Raw genomic sequence first — 23,964 nt, 5'->3', positions numbered from 1 at the left:
CAGTGCCTGAAGTTCGAAGAATTACTGAAAGTTCGTAAGTGGTTCACCTATGTAGGTGCAAGTAGATACTTGTTGTTCCCCCGATCTCTAGACCCGGGACATGGCCCGGGTTTCGGGATATCTTCCCTCATCAGTAGAGAAAGTCAATAGGGGTGGAAGAGAAGGCCGCCTCGTAACTGTCACGGGCCTCTTTGCCCAGCACGCAGGTGCGTCGTCCAGAAGCTCGTCAGCTTGGGAGGCTCAAGGGAGCCCTAATGTAGAAAAAACAGCAATGGACCCCACACCGCTAGCCGCTCCTCCGGGTCGCCCCTAAGCACTCTGGTATGTGTAGTGCCTGAAGTTCGAAGAATTACTGAAAGTTCGTAAGTGTTTCACCTATGTAGGTGCAAGTAGATACTTGTTGTTCCCCCGATCTCTAGACCAGGGACATGGCCCGGGTTTTGGGATATCTTCCCTCATCAGTAGAGAAAGTCAATAGGGGTGGAAGAGAAGGCCGCCTCGTAACCGTCACGGGCCTCGTTGCCCAGCACGCAGGTGCGTCGTCCAGAAGCTCGTCAGCTTGGGAGGCTCAAGGGAGCCCTTATGTAGAAAAAACAGAAATGGACCGCACACCGCTAGCCCCTCCTCCGGGTCGCCCCTAAGCACTCTGGTATGTGCAGTGCCTTGCTGTTCTTTGATGAGGGAAGATATCCCGAAACCCGGGCCATGTCCCGAGTCTAGAGATCGGGGGAACAACAAGTATCTACTTGCACCTACCTAGGTGAACCACTTACGAACTTTCAGTAATTCTTCTAACTTCAGGCACTACACATACCAGAGTGCTTAGGGGCGACCCGGAGGAGGGGCTAGCGGTGTGCGGTCCATTGCTGTTTTTTCTACATAAGGGCTCCCTTGAGCCTCCCAAGCGGAGGAGCTTCTGGACGACGCACCTGCGTGCTGGGCAACGAGGCCGGTGACGGTTACGAGGCGGCCTTCTCTTCCACCCCTATTGACTTTCTCTACTGATGAGGGAAGATATCCCGAAACCCGGGCCATGTCCCGGGTCTAGAGATCGGGGGAACAACAAGTATCTATTGCACCTACATAGGTGAACCACTTACGAACTTTCAGTAATTCTTTGAACTTCAGGCACTACACATACCAGAGTGCTTAGGGGCGACCCGGAGGAGGGGCTAGCGGTGTGCGGTCCATTGCTGTTTTTTCTACATAAGGGCTCCCTTGAGCCTCCCAAGCTGACGAGCTTCTGGACGACGCACCTGCGTGCTGGGCAACGAGGCCTGTGACGGTTGCGAGGTGGCCTTCTCTTCCACCCCTATTGACTTTCTCTACTGATGAGGGAAGATATCCCGAAACCCGGGCCATGTCCCGGGTCTAGAGATCGGGGGAACAACAAGTATCTACTTGCACCTACATAGAGGAACCACTTACAAACTTTCAGTAATTCTTCGAACTTCAGGCACTACACATACCAGAGTGCTTAGGGGCGACCCGGAGGAGGGGCTAGCGGTGTGCGGTCCATAGCTGTTTTTTCTACATAAGGGCTCCCTTGAGCCTCGCAAGCTGACGAGCTTCTGGACGACGCACCTGTGTGCTGGGCGACGAGGCCCGTGACGGTTACGAGGCGGCCTTCTCTTCCACCCCTATTGACTTTCTCTACTGATGAGGGAAGATATCCCGAAACCCAGGCCATGTCCCGGGTCTAGCGATCGGGGGAACAACAAGTATCTACTTACACCTAAGTAGGTGAACCGATTACGAACTTTCAGTAATTCTTCGAACTTCAGGCACTACACATACCAGAGTGCTTAAGGGTGACCTGGAGGAGGGGCTAGTGGTGTGCGGTCCATTGCTATTTTTTCTACATAAGGGCTCCCTTGAGCCTCCAAAGCTGACGAGCTTCTGGACGACACACCTGCGTGCTGGGCAACGAGGCCTGTGACGGTTACGAGGCGGCCTTCTCTTCCACCCCTATTGACTTTCTCTACTGATGAGGGAAGATATCCTGAAACCCGGGCCATGTCCCGGGTCTAGAGATCGGGGGAACAACAAGTATCTACTTGCACCTACATAGGTGAACCACTTACGAACTTTCAGTAATTCTTCGAACTTCAGGCACTACACATACCAGAGTGCTTAGGGGCGACCCGGAGGAGGGGCTAGCGGTGTGCGGTCCATTGCTGTTTTTTCTACATTAGGGCTCCCTTGAGCCTCCCAAGCTGACGAGCTTCTGGACGACACACCTGCGTGCTGGGCAAAGAGGCCCGTGACGGTTACGAGGCGGCCTTCTCTTCCACCCCTATTGACTTTCTCTACTGATGAGGGACGATATCCCGAAACCCTGGCCATGTCCCGGGTCTAGAGATCGGGGGAACAACAAGTATCTACTTGCACCTACATATGTGAACCACTTACGAACTTTCAGTAATTCTTCGAACTTCAGGCACCACACATACCATAGTGCTTAGGGGCGACCCGGAGGAGGGGCTAGCGTTGTGCGGTCCATTGCTGTTTTTTCTACATAAGGGCTCCCTTGAGCCTCCTAATCTGACGAGCTTCTGGACGACGCACCTGCGTGCTGGGCAACGAGGCCCGTGACGGTTACGAGGTGGCCTTCTCTTCCACCCCTATTGACTTTCTCTACTGATGAGGGAAGGGATCCCGAAACCCGGGCCATGTCCCGGGTCTAGAGATTGGGGGAACAACAAGTATCTACCTGCACCTACATAGGTGAACCACTTACGAACTTTCAGTAATTCTTCGAATTTCAGGCCCTACACATACCAGAGTGCTTAGGGGCGACCCGGAGGAGGGGCTAGCAGTGTGCGGTCCATTGCTGTTTTTTTTTTGCATAGAAAAGAGGCCGATTCACCACCCGCCAAAATGCTGAACTATCCCGAGTGCAGACAATTGTTAAATCCTCCCAGGCTTCCCTATTAAGCATGTTTTTGTGTTCCTTACATGCGGCTGCATATTCCCACCTCGCCTCCCTCACTTCTGTTAAACACTGTTTCTGATGCATGACCATCAGTAAAGCCTTGTCAGATTTAGAGCATCTCTTACTAAACCACTAAGGCCCTGAATTACCCAACACACATCCCTGTCTAGTCATAGACAATTAGATTTCTTTGCCAATACACTCAAAGGTGTCCAAAATATCACAATCGGAACTCTCAAGCTGCTAGCAGAGAAGCAAGAAGAGGAGCTCTCAAATTCTCAGGATGATCAATGGGGGCTCAAGGCAGATCAGTAGGCAAACTCAATTGAGAATTACTAACCCCTACCGTCAAATATTTGGATACTCTTATGCCGACAGAGACACACTGTACAGGGGCAGCTGGATTGGACCACTGGAGCTGGTTGGAGGCTGCAACCTGGTAGACCTGGTAGGGAAGCGTAATCTGCTCGGCAGGCTTTCAATCATACTGATTACTTTAGCCAGTTCTCCTTCCATGATATGAACACTGTTCTCCAGTCCAATCAGGTACGTCTCCACAGGGTTTTCAAAAGCTGTGTCCTGAACTGGGGTTATAGCACTCGCAGGACCTGCCATGGCATCCTCCATTACCAAAGGCTTCCTGCATCTCCTGCAGTCTCTTCTCAACAGGGGTAGTGGGGTAAAAGAAATTGAGGCTTTAGTCCTTGACCCAGTAAATGTGACCTCAAGTAATAGCCACCTGTGGGTTTATCTCATAGCGAGGTGATCCTGCTGTGGGCCTCTTTTAGAGTACAGGAGATGCAGCGACCTCTGACCCTGCTCACATGCAGGTCGCTCCCCACACTGCTACACAGGTATGCCTGCCTTGGCCTGCATTGTTTCTGCCTTTTGTATCGCTTTGTTCGCCCTAAGTTGGCAGGGTATGCTCAGACGTGAGTCCCTTGCTCACTTGACCACTGGACTCAAGATAGCCTGGCTGATGAGGATTATGAATCCGAAACTGGTCCCAGGATGCTTGTTTCCGGTCCAGGGAAGACATGGCTTGGCAGTTCGGGCTGGACTGTTCCCATGAGGCACAGGGTCAGACTGATTTGCATATGGCCATGTCTGAACTGGTGTGGCTGAGTGAGCTAAAGAATGGTGATGGATTAAACCCAGATCAGTTGACTGGGGGTGAGTGTTTGATTTGCTCTAACGCTCCGTCCATCATCGCCTTTTGTATCGCTTTGTTCGCCCTAAGTTGGCAGGGTATGCTCAGACGTGAGTCCCTTGCTCACTTGGCCACTTGGCCACTTGATTCAAGATAGCATGGCTGATGAGGATTATGAATCCGAAAACGGTCCCAGGATGCTTGTTTCCGGTCCAGGGAAGACATGGCTTGGCAGTTTGGGCTGGACTGTTCCCATGAGGCACAGGGTCAGACTGATTTGCATATGGCCATGTCTGAACTGGGGTGGCTGAGTGAGCTGAAGAATGGTGATGGATTAAACCCAGATCAGTTGACTGGGGGTGAGTGTTTGATTTGCTCTAACTCTCCGTCCATCATCGCCTTTTGTATCGCTCTGAACTGGGGTTATAGCACTCGCAGGACCTGCCATGGCATCCTCCATTACCAAAGGCTTCCTGCATCTCCTGCAGTCTCTTCTCAACAGGGGAAGCGGGGTAAAAGAAATTGAGGCTTTAGTCCTTGAGCCAGTAGATGTGACCTGAAGTAATAGCCACCTGTGGGTTTATCTCATAATGAGGTGATTCTGCTGTGGGCCTATTTTAGACTGCAGGAGATGCAGCGACCTCTGACCCTGCTCGCATGCAGGTCGCTCCCCACACTTCTGCACAGCTCTGCCTGCCTTGGCCTGCATTGTTTCTGCCTAATCATGTATTTTTCCTCTGTGCCTAACTTGCTTTCTTGCCCTTACTTGTTTTATTCCTCTATGCCTGTACTTGTTTTTCTTGCCTAAACTTGTTTTTCCTTTCTGTACCCAGTTATACCCGCGGCCCTCCACCCGTTTTTCATGCCGCTGCATCCAAGCCCCCCTGAAATCCCATTCGCCACCCGCTCCTGCCTCCCAGCTGCTCCTCCCGCCCACATCCCCTCACATGGAGGACGCGCATAAGATGCGTGCAGCAGATGCGCTGCTGGCACGCCAAATGCGTGCCTAAGGCAAGCCCGTCTGCGCATGGACCGCACCCAGCGCCAGGACCCCGGGACCCTGCGAACGCTATGAAGCCTGACACCGCTACAATGCCAGAACCCTCCATGTACTTAACACCGGACGATCACACACCTGCTTCCTGGCCGCCCCATAGCGCACCCACCCAGCTTTCACCTGCCGGAACTGCAGCTTCACCAGCATCCGCCCGCCATGCTGCCGACCAGGAAAGAACCCAGCTACCTCAGATGCATCCTTCTCAACACCCGCTCCATCCGCAAACATGCCGTTGAACTCTGGGTCCTACTCGACTCAACCTCCACAGACATTGCCTTCCTGACAGAGACTGGGCTGAACCCCGCCTCAGCACCCGACATAGCCATAGGCATCCCGGAAGGCTACAAGATCACCCGCAGGGACCGCACCAACGGAGTAGCAGGAGGAATCGCCATCGTCCAAAGGAACACTCTCAGAGTCTCGACCAACACCGACGACACCTTCAGCACCGCCGAACACCTGCACTTCCAGATCCACACCGACCCCAACACCACCCTCAGGGGAACCCTCATCTACAGACCCCCCAGAACCCGACCACAGTTCAGTGACTCCATCGCCGACTTTGTCAGCACACACACCCTTGCCTCCATGGACTACATCTTCCTGGGGGACCTGAATTTCCTCCTCAAGAAGAACAACAACACCAACTCCACCACCCTGACCAATAACCTAGCCAACCTCGGACTCAGACAACTCGTCACAACACTCACCCACTCCGCCGGTCATACCCTTGACCCCATCTTCGCCGCAAGCCCCCACGTCTCCTTCAACCACATTACCGAACTCCACTGGACCGACCATCGCTGCATCCACTTCACCTTCAAGAAACCCACCACGCACCACCGCACCCAACAGATGCCTCGCCGCTGCTGGAGCAAAGTGACCGAAGACCAGCTAACCACCACCCTCGCCCAGAGCCCACCCGCCGACCCCACCGACTCCAATACTGCCGCCCGCAACCTCAGACAGTGGATCAACGACTGCGCCAACACCCTCACCCCGATCAAGAAACCCCCCAACAGTCACACCAGCTAGAAAGCCAGCTGGTTCACTGAAGACCTCCGGGCCTCCAAGCAAACCTGACAAAAGCTGGGGAAGATCTGGCTCCGTGAACGAACACAGGACAACCACGTTGCCCACATGAACGCCATCCGCAGACACCATCACCTCACCAGATCCGCCAAAAGGGCCTCCTTCAAAGACCGCCTTGACAACAACGCGCACAACAGCAAAGAGCTCTTCAATATTGTGAAGGAACTCTCCAACACCAATGACGTCCCACCTTCGCAAGACCTGTGCGACTCGCTGGCCACTTTCTTCCACTGCAAGATCGCAGACATCCACAACAGCCTCAATGCCACGACCGCTCTGACAACCTCTGAGACCTCTGCCCTCACGACCACCATCCGCACCAACCGCCTGCTCTCCTGGACCAACATCAATGACGACAACCCCATCAAGATCATGAACACCATCCACTCCGGATCTCCATTAGACCCATGCCCACACCACATCCTGCACCGCATGATGGCTGCAAGCACTATATAGTACAATGTGCAGCCGCGGGTGATGAAGACTGCTGGCCCCACCTCCACAAGTCAAAGCAGGTGGGGGCTGTGAGTCTCCCTCCAGAGTCCAGCTCAAAAATTATAGCATCCAATGCAGCGGGATAGCTGCAAGTGCTTTATAGCGTGATGTGCGGCCGCAGATGGATGTTAGTCAAAACTAAAGATTTGTATGTCAGTGAAATCCTGAGGCTGGCCAATGCAAGGGCTAAATCTAAAAACTGTGTGCCTACTTTGCCCGCTTTAGGTCAAGATAAACTTCCCAAGAGACAAGTTTCCATCAAGGCAATGTGCACCCAATAGCTGTATGAAGGTAAAGCAGAACCTCATTCCAGACCCCATGTCATGTGCCGAAAATTTGTGTCAGGGAATTGACATATTGGGCACACTCTCCGTATATAACCCGCAGCCTGTGTGGGTTAAGGTAAGTCATGTGTAGGAGGTTGAATTGCATGCTTTTCACAAATGTGTGTGGGGAAGGCTAACATTTTGTCCTAATCCCTATCAGGGATGTCATGATCCAGGACATCCTCCGATCAGTTACTAAGAGACACCAATGGTTTCAGTCTCATTTCATTTAGTGCCCTGTATAACCATGTCATCTGATGCCGTGCCAAGGCAAGGGAGAGTAGTAATTGCAGCACTGGATGTTGTCCCACCTCCCAGGCCGCATAAGCTTGTTTACGATCACACCAAAGCCTCAAAGATGAGAAACTGGCCCCTGGGTTTTGCATGATGTTCACATAGCTCCTACATCTGGATGAGGGCACCCATTTCAAAGCAATCCCCCAATGTTGTCACTCTGGCAGAGGTCAAGGCCCAAAGCTGGGATGCTGTAAAGTTTTGGATCAGGGTACCATGGGGCCGCATAGCCAGTGTATACAATGGTGCCCTGCAAGTCCTCACAGTGCCGCAACGCCAGCCATGCTCCGCTACCTGCAACAAAACACTCATGTAGGGTATCTCTACATCATAATAATTAGAGTCTCTGATGAGGCGCCATTCCCAGTGTGTCGATGGCACCTTTGCGGGCCCATTGAGCCAGGTGGTCAACCACTGCAGCTGTGCTGCTATACAGTACAGTTCCAAGTCTGGAACCCCAAAGTCAGCCCGCTCAGACGGGCACTTCAGCACTGAATGGGACTCCCTGTGATGGCCTCCATCCCACACTAGCTCCCGGAGCAGGAAGTCCAACTGTCTGAACCACGCCCCGGAGATATTAACTGGGAGAATGGTGAAGAAATACAACAACCACAGGAGACTCACCATCTTGGAGACTGATACCTGGGCCATAAGCAATAAATGCAGAGATCGCCAGAAGGCCACGCAGGTCCGCATGGATCGCACGGTTCTGCCCAGGTTCCCTTCACTCATATCATCTAGCTGATGATACGCTTGGATACCCAAATATTTGAAGGTCATCGGTGACCAAGTAAGCCCGCTTAGAGATCTATTGATAGGGGAGTAAATGAATTACAGGGGAACAAGCATGTTATTAATCAATTAACTTTCAGCCCAATATCACTCCAAAATCATCCAGGTGTCTGACCTCCTCTCTGGCCCTCGCAGAGCCTCTGGACTGATAAAGGAGGAGGTTGTCCACATAGAGAGAGATAACAAGCTCCTGACCATCTACTAAGGTACCACTACCCCTCCCCTCACTCCGAAAGAACTCTGCCAGTGGCTCATTAGCTGGCGCAAATAGCAGGGGTGACAGTGGACAGCCCTGTCAGGTGCACCGGGAGATATCATAGAAAGCAGAAATGTTGTGCCTGTCTTAACTCGTGCAGTCAGTCTCATATATAGCAGAGATACCCATCTGATCCAGTACTTGCCCGTATCCAGGGGGTAATATACTCTCAGAAGGGTTTTTGTGCTCCAGGGAAATTCCTAGGCGCTCAGCTATCAGTGGACACAGTAGTTTAGGACATGAGACTGTCAGGCTCCCCCGGCCGCTGGTAGATCACTGCCTGCGGTAGTTAAGGACTTTCAAGGCAAGAAACTACAATACCCATGATGCCTGAGGAGGCGCGGCAGTATGACGCCAGGCGTCAGGGAAACAGTCATATACGGCGTCATATGTGGACGCGGCGCCGATTATTCAGAGTACTTGGTTTGCTAGGGTGTTGCACGGTCCTGTGTGCTATCCTTTGGATTATTCTGGCGGGGCTTTGAAGCGCCTGAAGCAACGTGACGAGTGCCCGCCTCTCGGTCTGTTGTTTGGGTGCGAGCGGTAGCACCCGGGTCTCAGCAGTTCCCGTTTCCTGTGTTCCTCTTCGGATTCCTCGGTGGGCTTCGGAAGCGCCTGCATCTGTTCTTCACATCCCCGGTTCAGGTCTCGTTTTGGGGGTTGTGACTTTCTTTGGTTTACTGACATTTGGGGTTTTCTTTGTCTATTCCTAAAAACCCGACAGCGTTTTCATTGTGCTGCCTTTGCAGAGACGTATCTGCAACGGCCAGTGTTTTCTTTAGCACAGTTCTGGGCTGCATTTGTGCTCGAACATTTGGAGCATAACATTGTACAGTTCTGGGCTGCATTTGTGCTCGAACATTTGGAGCATAACGTTGTACAGTTCTGGGCTGCATTTGTGCTCGAACATTGGAGCATAACCTTGTTTTCTAGGTTTGGTGTGCATGAGCCAGAAGGGTGTGTGAGAATTATCGTATGCCATTTGCTGGACTTTTGATTTATATCATAAACACACACCTCGGAGGGAGTACCAAGACTATCATTGGGAACACGAACCTGTGGGTTCCTCTATTTTACTTTCTTCTGTTTAATTTGAAGTGGAGTGAAGTAGAAGGTTTTGCTGTTTCTTTGGGCGTCATAGCCATCCTCAATCCTGGTTTAGGGTAGGTTCCTATAGATCACCTTCAGTAACGGTTCTGGGGGGGGGAGAAGAGAAGCCGGTAATTTCAATGTCTTCTTTTCTTTATGTATATAGGCATCCCTAGGGAATGAGAAGAAGCCCGTTCTACTTCACTCTTGTTGCGGTCTTTCCTGTTAGTATTACAGGTGAGGTGTTGTTCTTAAAGCATTCCTAAGATAGGGAGTTTGTATCACCAGGGATATACCATTTATTTCGTGCTTTGTGTGTCTTGCAGGTCTCCACTTCTGCCAGCCCAGCTGTTCCCCTCCGGACATCCCATTTTCCCCCGCTTGATCTCCTTTAGAGTCTGTGACCATAGCCAGACTAGGGATGATCTAGAGGTGGGCCCCTTTTTGAGCATCAATACCATCCTGGGGACAGAACGGCGAAACCTGACAGAGACATGTCGCCATGTGGTGCAACTGGGAGAGGGGGTAAGCCCTGTATCCCCCCAATTATGTGCGGGAAACTACCAACACAATACAAAATTCTTCTCCCCAGGCGCCGCGGGATAAAATGAAGGTAAATGAGGAAAGGGATAACTCCTTGTGTTTGGATGATCTCAGAGCTGTAAGCTGTGCGATCTCTCGCCCGCGGGTCGCCGTGTTCCTGGTTGTGGACGGCAAGAAGAATTGCCACAAACTGCGTCCACTCTACATGAGCCACTATTGGTCAATGCCCTGTGATACCATTCAGGGTTTTCACTTTATGCGAGACGTCTAAGAGCCATGAACTTGTTTTCAGAATATCCGATTTGGTTTAACAAACCTTGAAGCTGACTACTTTAGTCTCGGGCCCTGCCGGGTCGGAATTATCACCGGCTGAGCGACTACCCATTGTTTCAATTTCTGCAAACACAGCCCTGAGGAAGTCGTGGAAATTGTTCCACATGCAACGAAATACATGTCGGCTGGCTAGCTTGAAAATTAAAAGACCAAACTGTTTCCAAACTATACAAGAAACCAATTGCATTTTTGTTGGCTTACTTATTAGAGTCTATATGTGTCTACACTGACACACTGTCCCTATACTCAATTGTTGTGTGCCTGGGTATCTATTTGAAATCTTGCCCGTACCCAACCTGCGCATAACCTCCTCCAAATAATTGTATTCACCAAATCAAAGGCCTTTTCAAGGTTACCAACATAAACAGTGCCTCTTGTAGGGCCCAGACCTCAAGCTGGTAGAGGAGATAGATTCTTCTAAGATTTAGGGACATGCTATGGAGCGGGAGAAAGCCATTCTGGTCCTTATGAACCAGGTCTGGCATATGTGAGAGCAGTCTAGTAGCTATGGTCTTTCTCAAGATTTTGAAATCCAAATTAAGCATAGACAGCAGGCGGAAAGCTTTAACTGGCACCCAAGGGTTTTTATTTTTGGGGAGAGGGATGATGGTCATGCTTCGTGTAGTATCTGGTAGACAGCCCTCCCTCTAAGATGCAGCACAAATTGCCTCCAACTTAGAGACCAAAAGACCAGCGTAGGTTGCATAGAATTCCGCTGGCAATCCATCAGGTCAGGGGTCTTGTGGAGTCCATGTCTTTAATAGCCTGTTTAATCTCCTGAGCAATCACTGGGCCTCCTTTGCTTTCCAGCGCCTCAATTGTTAATGTTGGCAGGGAGAAACGTTCTAGAAGCGAGCTAACAAACTGTATGCATGGGCTGCTGGGTGGACATAGAGGGTCTCATAGTATTGCCTGAATTCGTCGCTTATACCCTGCGGTGAAATTGTGGCTGCTGTCAGGTGTGTGATGGGTGCACCTTGCAATTTGGGGCGAATCAGCAACGCTAAGAGCTTCCCTGATTTGCCTTCCTCATTGTGTGTTTTCTCAACATAAGCTGTGTAGACATGGCAGCACATGTTGAGTAAGCTCCGGTGGTTGACCAGGTAAAACCCCAAGGTGTTATCAATCAAGGAAGTGTTGCATCCAGTGTACATATTTTCACATTAAGTTCCTTGCTGACAGCCACAGATTGCCCCATACAATGGCCCCAGATGACAACTTTAAAGGCCTCCCACTCGGAGAGAGTAGATGATCCCGTACCAAGGTTTGTCAAAGTAGTCTTCCATGGCTGTCTGTAACGCATGGGTCTTCCAGTGCCGACTGTTGAAGGTGCCATGTGTGGTTCACTGGCCTGGCATCTAACAGCCTTAGTCCCATGAGTAAGGGGTTGTGATCATCACAAATGGTGCACCGCAGGTACTCTGTGAAAGTGGCGCAGTGACACAATCTCCCCTGTCTAACCATGTGTTTAAGACATGTGAGAATAGAAGTAGTAGTCCCGCTTCCTACCAGGCCAGATGTCTGTGCACTGCTAATGTTGGAGCCACTCCCGAAAGCCTGTTTCTGTCTTATGAGCCTGTGTCCCTGGCAGTGGGGGGGCTGGGGCGGTCCAGCAACATGTTGGTAATACAGTTGTAATCCTCACCCACTAGCAAATCTTCATTCACCAAATGTCCCAGTGAGGCTGACCATGTGTGAAAGAAAGGCAACTGGTCACGGTTAGGCACATATATGCTTCCAAGTGTCACTTATTGTACCAGTAGCCTACCCTTTACTAACACATACCGTCCCTCTATGTCTAAAAGTGTATGATGGGGTTCAAATGGTGTCCCTGCTCTCAGCCATATAAATACACCTCAGGCATATGCATATATGTATAAATACAAAAAGTAGGTTACCGTTTCTAGACTTTATCACTTCTAAAGGATTATGAAATTTACTCATTCGGTTTTGGGTGGAAACAATTTGGGGTGGCAGTTTCCCATCTTCATGCCCAAAGTAATGTCGAAAGAGGTTAAATGCTATTTGTAAAGCTAAACAAATATTGTTATATAGCAAAATTGTTAATGAGTTCACATTTTAGGCCAATATTTAACAAATCCAAAGGCTATAACCATGAAGTTACAGGAAATATACTGTTAAATATGTCCTTGTATTAATGATTAACCTGTGGCAGTTTTATTGTCAACCTAATGTTTTAATTTTTAGAATGTCCTTTATATTCTGTCTTTTAATGTATATTATGTGTGAAGTCTAAAAGTTTGCAAAATGCAGTTGTAAAACTGTCCAATGCATTTTTTTAGGGCATTGGTTTGAATAAAACTTTTCTTACTAATACCTTTAATATTATCGCTGGGGAGGTTTGGCAACTCAATAACTGAGATGTCATTTCAACTCACCAGCATTCACAAATAAAAAACATTTCATAATGAAATCTAGTATAGACTCAAAGGGATTCTGAAGTAAACACGCACAATAAACATTACCCACACAAGCAGAACACAAGATATTAGAACACTTCTGGACATACACCTAACACATTCAGACAATGGGTCCCACATTACTAACAATGCCATTTACATAAATGCATGCAGCATTTTAATATACTGTACCCAGAAATACAGTTAAAAAATATATACACTTTTATACAACAATATAATATATCAAATATCATGAAAATATTAAGATAAACAATGGTCTACTGTCAGATAAGTAGCATTGCTAACTTCATTATGGTCTTCATATTTGCCATAATCAGATTTACACAGACAGCAGAACATAATTTCGCATAACATCAAGCTATGTTCATATTCAGCAGATAAGCATACACTTATAACAATAAATATGATAAACTCTGTTTAACCCACATTTAATTAATCTTTATTAACCATCTGAATTATTACCTCAAACATTACTATTGTAAAATGTGCCCGCATTATCTTTAAAAAATTCAATTTGGTTTACCACATTTGCTATTATTCTCCTTCTTAGTTTTAACTATTTATTAGGTGCATAAAAATTGTGAAAACCTTGGCACAAGGCCAACCCATTACTAGTGCACCTAGCCACATGCGCAACCTAAAGTTGTTTGAGAATATATACTTGCCATACCCAAATGAAAGTATGAGCTTAAGTATATTTTGTGATATACACAACTTAGTAATATCAATCAAGTGAAAGAATAAGAGCAGTTTGTTATGTGTTCCTACCTTACTGCATTGATATTGTTATTATTAATATTGCTTCATTAAGTTCAACAAATTATACCCAAAGGTATATCTCAGCTCTCAGCCTGCACGTAACCCACATCAAAGACTAAAACAGTCATGTTTTCAACATTTTCTTGAATTTAGTGAAATCTAGGCAGCAATAAAAATGGAGAGGAAGTTGAGTCTAAACAATAGGGGTTATAAAGGAGAAGCTCTGCCACCATATCTAGAGGTGTGAGCACAGGGGATAATCATTAGCTCCTTATCGCTAGATCCTAAAGTGTGGGAAGGCAGATAGCAATGCAATTTACCCTTTAGGTATGAAGGTACTGGGCCCCTCACGGACTTGTGGTTAAGACAACATGTCTTAAAAAAGATGCAGCAGTATTTTGCACCACATGGAGCTTAGACAGTGAGGTGTTATCAGCTGCCATTTATATTGCATTACTGTAATCAAGGCGGCTTATAACTGAGGACTGGGCCAGTGTTTTCCTGTCAGAAGATATTAGCCAAGGAAATAACCTCCTTAGAAGTCTCAGTCAAAAAAACAAAAACAGCAAATTGAAACAATGGGATTCTTCTTGGAAAGTTCCTGGTCTAGTTTAACACTCAGGTTTTTTACGGCATGACTAGGAAAAGGAACTACCCCCAGCTCCGAGGGCCACCAATCGGGTGTGCAGAGGAGCTGAACTTTTCCAGACAGCAAGATTTCAGGTTTTTTTTGCTGTTCAGCTGTAGAAAATTAGTTGGCATCCAAGCCGCAATTTTCCTCAGACTATCTTGAAAATGATGTTTTGCATTGTCAATGTCTTGCCCCACTAAAATGATCAGCTAGGTGTTGTCAGCATTTGAGAGTACATCAAAGCCATAGGATTTAACAATCTGGGCTAAGATGACACATAGATGTTATACAATTTCGGGCTCAATGATGAGCCCTGAGGCACCCCCATGTTGATGGAAGTTGTGCGCGATTTGAGTGAACCCAACATGATCATTTGAATGTGGCTCTCTAAAAAGTTTGAGAGGCACAGCAGAGCCTTGCCCCTGACACCAATCATCTGCAGTCAACTGAGCAATACTGTATGGAAAATGGTGTTGAATGCTGCTGAAAGATCTAACAACACAAGCAACACATAGGAACCAGCATCCCAAGTGCTGCGGATAGTATCCGCAACTGCCTCCAGTGCAGACTCTGTGCTATGGGCAGCTCTGAATCCCGATTTGCATGAGTCCAGAATCGTCTGGTCCTCCAAGAATGCCATAATCCATTTTTTGTGCTACGCAAACAAATGATGGACGGAATGCTGAATAAATCATACATTCACCCCAGTCAAGAGATGTGGGTTAAATCCATTGTTCTTTTGTTCACCATGCGGTGCCCCCTGACCCTGCTCGCAGGTCAGGTAGCTCCCCACGCCGCACGGCTCCCCCGTGCACCGTGACTCCTGCCCCTGCTGCTGCTGTCGAGAGTTCGCCACTGGTGTGCTCCTGTGGCCGCGATCTGGTGACTGCCTGTGCCTTACTGCATTTTCCTCAAGACTTTTCGATCAGTAGCTCCTCCCCCCCACCTTGTGACCCTCACGGGTGTGTAGCGCAGTTTACAAATGTAATGATTGATTGATTGATGCCACCCCAAATCAGTCTTGACCCTGTGCCTCATGGGAACAGAGCAGACTGAACTGCCAAGCCAGATCCTCCCTGGACCAGAAACAAGCATCCTGTGACCGGTTTGTGTGTATTATCCTTCATCAGCCATGTTAGCTTAAATACAGTGGCACAGTGATCAAGGGACCCACGTCTGAACATACCCATCCCAGTTAGGGTGAAAAGTGCTATGCAACAATTGATAGGTAGAATACTGAATAAATCATACATTCAAACCCGGTCAAGAGATCTGGGTTAAATCCATTGTTCTTTTGTCACCATGCCACCCCAGTTTAGACCCAGCCATATGCAAATCAGTCTTGACCCTGTGCCTCTTGAGAACAGTCCAGACCGAACTGCCAAGCCAGGCCCTCCCTGGACCTGAAACAAGCATCCTGGGACCAGTTTCTGGGTATTACCCTTCATCAGTCAGGCTAGTTTGAATCCAGTAGCACGGTGAGCACGGGACCTACGTCTGGATATACCCATCCCACATGGGGCGAAAAGTGCTATGCAAACAAATGATGGACGGAATGCTGAATGAATCATACATTCACCCCCAGTCAAGCGATCTGGGTTAAATACATCGTTCTTTTGCTCACCATGCCACCCCAGTTTAGACCCAGCCATATGCAAGCTACATCTGATTAGTTGATATAACTGTATTTATGCAATTGGTAGTAGTTCCAGCCTAATTTCCTGCACAGTTGTGAATATAACGAGGTTCACACGTGGTGCAATATGTTCCTATTTATTTGGGAAATAGCCTCTTTTTGGGGATTAGACTAAAAATGAATTGGCAAATTGCTTCAGGAGGAGACCACCCTGAACCTCATGGCCCTAAAACTGAGAAGGGGAAAAGCAGAGGCCCTCTGAAATCAAATGTTTGGGAGCTCTTCATAATCCCACCTGCCAAGAAAAAGGTCTCTGTGAAGAAAGTCGCATGCAAAATCTGTGACACGAAGTGCAGCAGAGAAAACGGGAAAAAGTACTCCTTTTGTGTGTCAAAGCATGATATTCCCCTAGTTCAAAGCTTCTAAAAGGAGAATATAAGAAGATCAACATGTGTCTACTTCTGGCGCTGTCCTACAGCATGTGGTTGCTCTTTGAGATTCACTTCCTTCAGATGTCTTTACAGCCCAAGACTCTGATCAGTGCTTCGGCAGAGCTATAATCATTTATCTGGACTCTGGCAAAGTTAAAACTGTTGGCAAGCAGGCTGCTATTGCATGAAGGAACCAGGTGGTAGCTCATCAGACCACAAACAAATGTTTGTATTCTTTACTATCTCCTCCCAAGTTCGGCCAACTACTTTTTTCAATTACTTTGCATTTCATCCAGAAACAAAGAAAGGTTAAAAAAAGTTTTTAAACAGTTTAAAAGAACTTATAAGGTTTATTTTTTCACTCCATTTATTAGTGTAAAAACTATTGAACAAATATGCTGTTTGTGATGTCTATCCTTAACTTGCAAAGTATACTCATATTGACCTGTTTATAGTAATGGTAAGAGTTGCAAAAAGGGATTGAAATATGGTCACTTTTGTGAACTAAACTAGGTATCAAAAGATAAGGTCACAAAATACTGCATCTTAGTGGCTTCAATTCCATCTTCCTCATCAATACTCATTAGATAGGTTGCAAACTGCGGTCTACTATGATTTGCTGTAATCACACAGACGGTGCCCTGCTGGGGTTAGTAGGTGCCATTTATGTGACCACTTTGCAAGGGGTAGACATTGTGACCCACCTGCAGGGGGGGGTGGCCATCTCCACGGGTAAATATTTTGGTAGTACTGCTGTAACTCATGGGGGCCTTGTTGGGTTCCGCTGTAGTACATTTATCCTGATGGGAAAATCTGCATTTTCTTAGTTCAAAGTACTTGTCCAGGGGGTCAGGGTGTGCTTGCCATGCAGCTCCATACATGCCTTTTTTACTACATTGTAAAATGGCAGCTGGAAACATGAGAAAAAATTCTCTCTTGCTGTGGCCAGCCAAACAGAATGCTCTGGTAAAGTGGTAGGAGGACCTTCTAATTGGATGGCCAACAGGAGAAAAAGCCTCACCCAACCAGGTCTGTGATTTGTTTTTGCGCCACAGGGACACCATGGTATCAGTACTGCTGGACCAACAGTCCAGATAACTATAACATTTTCTGAGAGTGATCTCTTTCATACCAAAACTAGCCCGTCCTTAAAAAAATATTTTTCGAAAACTGTTGTACAAATTTACACCAAGTCACTAAAGGCATAATTTTTTGTAATTTTATGACAAATTTGGGGTAAATCCATTCAGCCATTTTTTTCTATATTGGACAGTAAACTTTCCTATTGGAATTAAAATGAGAAATTACACTTTTGGGACCCTCATTGTTTTGGCCCTCGCTTGATGGAGGAGTGGGAATCTTTCCATGAAGTAGCAAGTGGATTTTTATGAAAGGTTTTAAGGCTCTTTGGACTCGTTTATGCACTCCTCTGAGGCATGTGAATCTCATTCTTCTCTCTCTTATTAGAGCGAGAGAACACCCCCTGGGAGGAAGAGCACTGACCCCTTCGTCAATCTTCCCACAGCCTCCCAGATACAAACTTTCTCTGGAGACAACCTGCTGGCCATGTCAGACAGCCACTGAGGTCAATCTGCAGGGCGTAGGCAATTGTCCACAGACTCCACCACAGGCTGACTCACAACAAGGTTTGCAACCAGTATTGTGTCGGTGGGGACCAGGGCAACTCCCCTGGGAAAAAAAATAACAAATAACCACACTACTACTACTCAATTTACAACTCACTCACTCAAGCAAGAAAACAGTTAAACTACATTTTCTATGCGCCATTCACAAATCTACATTTGTTAAATCTGTGAACACCTTTGGAAATAAAGCAATATAAAATCTAACCTAAGCTAATGTACGTTTCCATGTATCAATTGCCATGCTACGCATATTCACACTGCTAAAATGTAAGACTAACACCATTTTATAAGCCTACACAGTCCATGATTGGCCTGGAAATTAGACTAGTACATCAAAAAACACGTATTCCCAAATGATAAAGAACATATTTAAGTCGGTTTTTTTCAGTTTCTATGGCCTAGATGTATCAAGCCTTTTGCGATTCGTTAAGGCCGAAATTCGCAAACGGACATTTTGCATCTTTTGGGATGTATTAGAAATTAGCAAAATAAGGAATCGCAAAAAATTGCGATTCCTTATTTTGCTTAAGCATTTAAGGAATCGCAATTTTGTGATTCCTTAAATGCCATGTATGAAATTTTTTTACATTGCGAATTCAGGTTAAGGAATCGCAAATTAACACCAATTTGAGGTTTGTGTTAATTTGCGATATCCTTTCAAAAACAAAAATATGACAATTTTGAAGGTGGCATGTGACACACATACATGCCCATAGGGCATGTATGTGTGCCATATGCACACACATGTAAGTTTCAGGGGTGCAGCAGGGTGTCCATGCACCCCTGCACCCTTGAAATAATTCTCAAATTGCGATTAGCAAATTGCGAATTCGCAATTTGAGAATTACTTCACAATCATTCCTAAGGGCCTCCTGGCCCATAGGAATGCATGGGAAATTATTCCTTATTTGCGAATTCGCAAAATGCGAATTCGCAAATAAAGATTAATAAGGAATCGCTAAAAAAAAGCGATTTTTTACATACATTCCGTTTTGCGAATCTTAAATAGCGATTCGCTAAAAATCGCTATTTAAGATTCGCAAAATGGAATCTTGATACATCTAGGCCCAAATTCCTAATTGAAAATATATTACACATGTGATCAAAAAAATGTATACAGGCCTTGTGGTGGGTATAGGAAAAAGAAATCGGGCTTTATATCACAAGAGACCATTAAAATTTGAGGGCTGGGCATAATCCATAGTCTGAAAAATTATACAAGCATAGCTCAACAACAACAAAATATGCATGTGATTAAATATATTGCTTTGAGTTGCCACGAAGTGCTCAGCAATCACTCATAACAGTGGATGTGCAAACTGGTTCCCATGTTGATCTCAGGGTTTGAGAAAAATTGATTATTGCTTTTAAAACATCGCTGTAACTCCTAAATGGAATTTGTTACTGTGTTATCGAGGAGAAACCCCATTTTTATATTATAAAGACTAATATAAAATAAACTATACAGGGTATAGTAAGGTTTTTTAATTTACTAAACATGTTTTTATAGCTTTGCAAAGGGGCAGTGGCGCTCTTTAAAAACATTAGACATCAGAAGAACAAGATAATTCGGCATATGAAACATGAAATCAGGCTATGGTTAGAGAAAAGACTTGGGCATTTAAGGCATGAAGATGCGTGCTGAAATTGTTTGTTTTAAGGGCTTTTTTCGACAGTGGTTCCATATTCGTGGAGCTATGTAGCAGCCACGGCCGGTAGTGGGAGTACCTGCAGGGCGGTGACATGGGGAGGTGGAGGGGCAGGGTGGGGGGTAGTAATGTATGGATTACGGAGTTTTACAGGTAATTAAACATTTAAATAAATAAAACGAATTTTGTTGCGCGCACTGCATCGCATTTGGGGATGCAGTACACTCAACTAAATTCGTTTTATTTATTTCAATGTTTACTTACCTGGTAAGCTCCATAATCCATACATTACTACCCTGTGATATCTTAAGATGCTTGCATCTTTAACACTCTACTACTGTTGCCAGGTGTTTAAGAATGTTATGATCTGTATCACCTGGTCAGGCCTAGAATGCTGTGGGGACAGTTGAAGCTGGCTGTTTTTCCTGACAAGAGGTCTATTGTGGATGGGATCCATTATAAGAAATAAACATCTTATTTACCTACAATTGCGGTCTTCTCACCTCATTCTTACATTTGGCGACGCAGGATGGCCTCATTTTAATGGAAGTATGGATCTCAACATTACCTCTACACTTTAAATGACATTGGACTTACTACAAGTTTTTTTTATTTCTACAAATCAAAGGTACTGTTCATATTTTCCTTATTTAACTTTTACATTTAAAATAATAACTCAAGGAATAATCAAGAACTTTTTCAAGGAAAATAGCTGGATTTATGACAAAACTTCTTAGCACTCGCATTTTATCTAAATTGCTATCACCCAAGGAAGCTTATCTGAGCATAAAATTATTTCTGGATCTATATGGAAATTTTAAGTTTAATCCATTGCTGTAATTATGGCTGATTTCCAGCTTCTTCTCGAATTCTGAGGAAAGTGTTTTCTTGTGACAGCCAATTTCACTTTGTTCTGCTTTAAAGATTTACTGTTTTATTGAAATTGCTGCTCGAGCACTACGCTATCGTGTATTTGTTGAATTTCGGACTGGAAACTAAGGTTTATTGCTTTCCATAACGCCTTAGTTAAGTCAAACACGAAGCGAGCATCATTTAAAAGTTTCAAACAACGCTACCTTTCTTTGTTGATCGTTTGTTTTCCCTCGAGCATTCTTTGCTCCAATCTTCCAGGTGGAACTTCTTCGACTTCATTCTGTGGAGCGCTGAATTTCTCTTCTTTAACGACGCGTCACTCCACAAGGGCATCATGGGAAACGTGTTATGTCATTACGCAATTGAAGTCGACGTCGCGGCCATTTTGGAAATTGCCTAGCAACCTCACAAACACACCGCGTTTCCTCATGTAAAGACATCGCCTTTTGGGAAGCTGACCTCCGTCAGTTCACATCGAAGGAATTTGCAAATCGAGATAAGTGATTTTTACTTCCAGTAAGATACTATTATTTTTACAGTGAAACCAGCTAAAAGTATTGCCATATTTGTGTATCTCTTCAGTGATACACACACTAGTTTGTTGAACACCGCCTCATTTTTGGAAGTGTGTCATCACAGTGGCACACAAACTTTATCAACAATAAGAATTCATTACAGTGACACACACGCTACTTTTAAAATAAGTGTGACTTTTTGAAATAATATTTATGAAGTGCATAAACTTGGTTTTTAATATTGTATTTTCTAGGACCTGGGTTGAGGCACTGTGATTGTTGTGTATACTGTGATTGTTGTTTCATTTATATTTAACTCAATATTATTTCTTTCCTTTAAACTTTAATACGCAGAATGTTACTGCACCTCCATTTTTTTGTCCTCACCAGGAGACACTCCTATTAAGTGGCAAAAATGGTATAAGGTCTTTGAAAGATACGCACGTGTGTGGATCTTCCTTAAGCGCCGAAAGAAAAACAGCTTTACTTTTACATTGTTTGGGATCAGAAAACCAGGAAGTTTTTGATCATCTTCCTGACCTTGATGATGGTAGTCTCAATGAATATGAAATTTGTATCGCAAAATTAGACAAACATTATTTACCCAAGGTGAGTACTATCCTCGAGAGGTATCACTTTGGGCGGAGGGCACAAATGGAGGATGAAGGTGTTGAAAATTGCGTTACATCCCTCAGAAGATTGGCTTCTTAATGCAAATTTGCCGCAACTCTAGATGAAAGGATACAGGATCAGTTCATGCTAGGTTGCAGCATTGAAAGAGTCAGAGAAGAATTGTGGCAAAAAGATGAGCTAAATTTGGAGGATGTAATTGTAATTGCGAAAAGAATTGACCACTTTCTCAAATGTGTTGATGTCATAAAGAAAAAACGGTGAGGGTAAAGAGAAAAGCACTGTTCAAGTGATCAAGACCATTCCTCCTGTAACCTTGACCTCAAATCGTAAGGAAACAAGTTCAGAAAAAGTTTGATTTCACAAATGTAAAATGTTTCCATTGTGGGAAAATGGGTCATTTTGCAAATGACAGACAGTGTCCTGGTTGGAAGGCCGTATGTGCTGAATGTAAAAGGAAAGGACATTTCACTACCATGTGCAAAGGTAAGAATTAGAAAGGGAAAATCAACGAAGTTTATTATGATTTTGATGACACATATAAATGTCAAGGTGATGTTGACTGTGGGCAAATTCAGGTACAGGTTGTGCAAAATAGGGTAGGAAACAATTGCCCTTTGGATGAGATTTTGGTGGAGGGAAAACCCACTAGGCTACAGTTTGATTTAGGCGCTAAAATACTATAGTTTCAAAAGAATTTTACATCAAAGAAATACAAGGCAAAGTCAAAATTTTCAAACCTGATATAAGACCTTTTGCTTATGGCGGAGGACCCATTAAGTTGTTTGGTTACTTTTGGGGGTTTATTTGACTATAAAGGAAGGTTAGCTAGCGCGAAAATGTACATTTCACAAAAAGATGACAGTATATTGAGTTGGTTCCACCAAATATATCTGAGTGTGTGATGCTAGATCCGAACTCTTCACCTCCTATTCTATTAAAAAGAGATTTCAAGTCCAATGTAATTGCTGTTGTAAATGACAATAACGTAGATTTCTCAAATGACTTGAGAAATAAGTTTCCAAATGTGTTCTCAGAAAAGCTAGGGTGTCTAAAAGGGTACACACATCACATTTGCATGAAAGACAACGTCAAACCAGTATGTAGTAAAGTTCGTAATGTACCGGTTGCAGTTAGGGAACAGGTAAAAAATGAATTAGATCGACTTAAAAAGGAAGGGATTATTTAGGATGTTGAAGCTACTCAATGGGTCGCTCCGATAGTCGCAGCGAAGAAGGCAGATGGCTCTCTTCGTCTGTGTGTGGACCTTCGAGAATTGAATAAAATTGTTGTGGTGGACAGATATCCACTCCCAAAAATAAATGACATGTTGATGTTATTGAAGGGAGCGAAGGTTTTCAGTACTATAGATCTGAGGTCCGCGTACCACCAGATTAAGTTGGACGAAAGCTCAAAAGACTTTTGACACCCCCTTTGGTACATTTCGTTTTGCTAGACTCACTTTTGGCCTTGTCTCAGCGGCTTCAGTATTTCAAAGAGCCTTAGAAAATGTTTTGAGAGACCTTATAGGTGTTAGTGTGTATCAAGATGATATCTTGATCTTTGGAAAAGACAATAATGAACACGAGGAGAGACTGTTCATGGTTTTGAAGAGGTTAAATGAGTCCAATTTACCGGAAAAAATTGATAAATGCAAATTCAGGAGGAGTTCAATTGAATATTTGGGGCACACAATCTCAGAAGGAGGTGTTTTACCTAAAGAAAGTTTGATTTTGACTATTCAAAAGAAGGCTCCTGCCACCAACAAAGAGGAATTAATAAGCTTCTTAGGAATGACTGAGTATTACAGTAAGTATATTGGTGGGTTTGTCTCTTTGTGTGTTCATATGAGGGCTTTACTCCGCAAACGGTCTGAATTTCTCTGAGACGATAAGTGTCAACAGGAATATTGTACTCTTAAAGAAAAATTAGAAGCTGCTCCTAGGTTATGCAGTTTTGACCCCGAGAAAAAGTCAATTTTGATTACAGATGCAAGTTCGAAGGGGCTTGGTGCTGTGCTTGTTCAAAAATCTGACTCTCAGGAAAATGTTGTTCTCTTTTTGTCAAGAAGTTTACGAGGCGCAGAGATAAGGTACTCAGTAGTCGAAAGGGAAGCCCTTGCGGTATATTGGTCAATAAAAATATTGAAGAATTTCCTATGGGGCAGTACATTTGAAGTCAGAACTGACCACAAGCCTTTGTGTGAAATCTTTACTAAAAAAGGTATAGATGCAATCTCAAGTAGGATTACCAAATGGGTCGTTGGTTTGCAGGAATTTTGACATTAGATATTTGCCAGGTGTAGAGAACAAAGTAGCTGATGCGTTATCTAGGCTTGTTGTTAAAGAAGAATTCAATTGTAATGATGATTCTGAACTAGATGAGGAAATG

At 45.2% G+C, this 23,964-nt stretch overlaps 1 protein-coding gene across 1 annotated transcript in view; it reads right to left on the bottom strand.

Moving 5' to 3' along the window:
* The window catches only part of PIK3C2G (phosphatidylinositol-4-phosphate 3-kinase catalytic subunit type 2 gamma), a 2,201,800-nt gene that overhangs the window by 369,010 nt on the left and 1,808,826 nt on the right, over positions 1-23,964 (bottom strand). The gene's annotated exons all lie outside the window — the stretch shown is intronic.

This window comes from Lissotriton helveticus, chromosome 1_1, assembly GCF_964261635.1.
Source record: "Lissotriton helveticus chromosome 1_1, aLisHel1.1, whole genome shotgun sequence".
Lineage (NCBI taxonomy): Eukaryota > Metazoa > Chordata > Amphibia > Caudata > Salamandridae > Lissotriton > Lissotriton helveticus.
The sequence above is the reverse complement of the archived record's forward strand: the minus strand, read 5'-3'. Positions and strand labels throughout refer to the sequence as shown.